This window comes from Marmota marmota, unplaced genomic scaffold (assembly GCF_001458135.2).
Source record: "Marmota marmota marmota unplaced genomic scaffold, marMar, whole genome shotgun sequence".
Classification (NCBI taxonomy): domain Eukaryota; kingdom Metazoa; phylum Chordata; class Mammalia; order Rodentia; family Sciuridae; genus Marmota; species Marmota marmota.
This window is the reverse complement of record NW_025999982.1, coordinates 9,539,486-9,542,868: the sequence shown is the minus strand read 5'-3', so window position 1 is coordinate 9,542,868 and position 3,383 is coordinate 9,539,486. Positions and strand designations below refer to the sequence as shown.

At 51.5% G+C, this 3,383-nt stretch overlaps 2 protein-coding genes across 8 annotated transcripts in view; one reads left to right on the top strand and one right to left on the bottom strand.

Annotated features, from left to right (window-relative positions):
- Window positions 1-545, bottom strand: part of Prickle4 (prickle planar cell polarity protein 4) — an 8,908-nt gene extending 8,363 nt beyond the window's left edge. Inside the window, exon 1 of one of the 3 annotated variants that reach the window (XM_048805305.1) lies at window positions 434-545. The gene's annotated coding sequence lies outside the window, so the exon portion shown is untranslated. Of the gene's footprint in view, window positions 1-234; window positions 385-433 lie in introns of those variants that run through there. The other 2 variants (XM_048805306.1, XM_015487716.2) reach the window with 2 other exon arrangements.
- Frs3 (fibroblast growth factor receptor substrate 3) overlaps window positions 422-3,383 on the top strand; it is a 9,361-nt gene continuing 6,399 nt past the window's right edge. The window contains exons 1-2 of one of the 5 annotated variants that reach the window (XM_015487715.2): window positions 550-683; window positions 2,326-2,469. The gene's annotated coding sequence lies outside the window, so the exon portion shown is untranslated. Of the gene's footprint in view, window positions 684-714; window positions 828-1,396; window positions 2,470-3,383 lie in introns of those variants that run through there. The other 4 variants (XM_048805304.1, XM_048805303.1, XM_048805301.1 and 1 more) reach the window with 4 other exon arrangements.

Here is a 3,383-nt window from a genome sequence, read left to right as displayed (position 1 = left end):
GTCCGGCTGGTGGAGAGGGGCGCCGCGGGGAGGGGGACTTAAGAAGAGCATTCATGGGATCTCAGGGTGGAGACAGAGCAGGCTGCCCTGCCCTCGCCATGCGTGGGCTTTGCGCCGGGACTCCGCCCAGGTTCTTAGCCGCGCGGAGAAAGAAAGCGCACAGCGGAGTCTGCAGCCTCTGCCCCCCGGAAGGTCCCAGGTCCCCTCAGACCTCCCCTCTGGTCCCAACCCTACCCCTCTCGGTGTGCTTCCCTCCCGTTCCCGTCTTCTTGTCCCCGTTGGTCCTCCCGCCGTTTTTCCTCTCCTCAGCCCTCTAGGGTCCCGCTCTCTCCCTTTTTTTCCCTGGGACACTCTCCCCTATCTTTCTTGCCTGCTCAGCCCCGTCTTCGCTTCAGGTCCCGCCCCGCTCCCGCCAGGGTTTCCAGCCGCTGACCGGGAGCGCCCTCTGGCGTCTGCGCATGCTCCCTGTTCCCGACTGCAAAGTCCTCCAAAGGGACCTTCTAGGCTGTGCGCCGGTCGCCCCCGCTCGGGTCCGCCCGCCCGCAGCGTCTCGTTGGTGCTGCTGGTGACCTCCGACCCCGCGGCCGCGGGGCGGGGCGGGGAGGCCTTAGCTCCGGGCGGGCGGCGGCTACTGCAGCGGGACCCGGGAGCGGGGCCCGGCGCCGCCCGGGCCGAGGGGCGATGTGAGTCGGGGCGCGGCGGGGCGGGGACAAGGCGGCTCTACTGAGGCCGCGTCGCGCCGCGCCGCAGTCTCCGCTCCCTCCCTAGGAAGCCCCGGGCAAGCGGGCGGTGGAGTCCCCAGGGCTGGGGGCGGGGATCCAGGCACGGTGCGCGGCCCCGACCTTCCCATTCCTTGCGGGTCCCTAGAAATAACCCCTTGACAACCCTGTTGCCAAATCTGCCGCCTACTCCCCAGACCCTACCCTCTCCCCCTCCCCCGTCACACCTTCGCATCTCCTGTAGCCCTCAAAACCCCTTGATCACTTTACGAATCCCCTGAAACGCGTACGGACCCACCGTTCTGAATGTCCCCAAATGCTTCCACTTCCCTGAAATTTCTCAGATCGAGCCTTCATATCTTCTGTTTTCTTTGCACCATGCTCAAATCCAATTCTTGCCCACGTCCCTCCTTTGCATGCATGCATTTCAGTCACCATAACCCCATCTAACTCCAGTCCCCACTCCATACCTATCCTAGATGGGAGCCCCCTCCCCCATCCTTCCCGCCCAATGGAATCTCCTCTCAATGGGTTATCTAATGATATGTCCAAACATCATCTGATGGAAAAGATGGAGACAGGAAAAGTACAACCCTTCCCCCACTTGCACCCCGTAGTTCTTGGTTTCACACACAATCCTCACTCCCTCTGATAGCTTAAGCTCCAATGTTTTCCCAGGAATCTATCTTTAGGCTATGCACATCTCCTTTGGCCTGCTTCCTCCTTCCTCCTTCCTCCCAGAGAATAAACCACACTAAGAGGGTGGGGGTCCTTTTACCTAGGAGTTGTGCAAAGATGCAGGGCACTGTGTCCCTGGGAAATACTTTTTCCAGAGCAGGAGGGTGGGGATTTTGAGAGTCTTCAGAGTCTTAGTTTGTTGACTTTTCTACCTGGGGTGCAGATGCTCTCAAATTTGGCTTGTTAATATTTTTGTTAAAATTGGACTTTTCAGAGTTTGGGGAACAGAAATTCAGTCCAGCTTCAAAATGTGCGATTGAAGAAGCTTGTCCTGGAAGAGGAAACTGTCCATTTTAGTGATGTTGGTCTTACATACTTACCTCTAGAAGTTATTGAAGCTATGAGTGCCACAGTTTTCCAGTGTTTCCCCTAAAAACTAAGGCCTCGAGTAGGAGTTGGGGATGGGGTAGTGGGGAATTGACTTGATAGTCTCCCAGATATTTGGTAGCAACAAAACAGACTATGATATTGGTTTCCTGAATCTTAAGCCAGTGCTATTTCTAGTACATTATAATGTACTTTTTAAGAAAGTTCTTTGTAGAGTTAAAATTCTTTGCAAAAGTAAGGCCTTGTTTTGGGTGTTGCTTGTAATAGCACTGACAGGGGAATATAAACCTGGAGGTCTTGGAACATCTTGGGTGTCTCAGACTTCAAATTGATGCCAGAGGAGTCTCTCCCTCTCTGAGCCTATGGGGCTTAGAATTTGTGGTCCCATGATCTTTCTTTATAGGTGTTTCTGTCCCATTGGGATCTAGAACAGATGTCCAGATGGAATGGATGATAACAGTTCAGTTTCATTATCAGTTGGGGTGAGGATAGGAGTTTTCCATTAATCTCTGTTTTCTGTGGTCTCTGTTTTCTATGCTAGGTGAGCCCCAGGTGTGACCCAGAGGGATCCAGGTGTCTTCTCTGCAGGCTGTTTGCCATGATACCCCACCAAGGACAGGGGGAATAAAGTGGGAATCCTTCCCCATGCCCCTCCCATGGTCAGCTCCCCAATGGCCTGGGTGAGGTAAGAGCTGCATATGGAAGTCAGTTTCCTGGAGTTTCCCAAGTTGGGAGGAATAGAGAGTACAGATCATTGGGTTGTTCAAGTCTTGATACATCCTGCAGTTTTAGAAGGATAGTTGATCCAGTCAGCTCATTCTTGCAGCAAATTGCAACCTCTTGAAACTTCTAGTTAGAATTGGTCCCTGGGTTTCTTATTTCCTTAGGTCACTCAAACCTGGTGGTATCCTCTCCATCCTAGAATAGGCCTCACTGTTATGATATATTATCCAAGTTTGCCAGAATCCTGGAGGGAAAAGCTAAATAGTAAGGCCTCTGGTCTCCCCTTTGGTCAGTGGGGAGCAAAGCCAGCATTTTGTTTCTGTTTTGCAGTGTTGGGGATGGACCCTGGGTCCTAGTGCAGACAAAGCACACACTACCACTGAACTATAGCCCCAGAATGTTTTTAAATGGAGAAATATTCAATCAAGGTTATAAAAATTGTGTTATTTAAAACCTTAAGTTTTTCAAATGTGTCTTTATGATTGTAATGTCACAATTTATTTGAAGAAAACACCCACAAGAAAATTTTCAGGTGGATGTTGGGATAGTAGTGAAGGAGGAAAGAACTTGGATGAAGTCGAAGGGGTAAAGTAAAAAAGGAGGTGGAAAAAAGAGAAAGGTACAGGCCAAAGTATCTAGTACTTCCAAGTGACAGTGTCTTTGCTGAATCTGAAAGAGGGCCTTGGGTTGGCACCCTAACTCTCAAAACAGGGTCACTTCTGGGCCCCGATCATATCAATACTTTTTCTGCAGCCCAGATCTTTCTTCCCTACCTTTCCATGGGTCAAAATCCTGCATATTTCCTAAGGTCCAGGTTGAATGTTGTACTTCTGAAAAGCTTTTTCCATCCGCCCCCCCCCCACCATTAGCATGAAC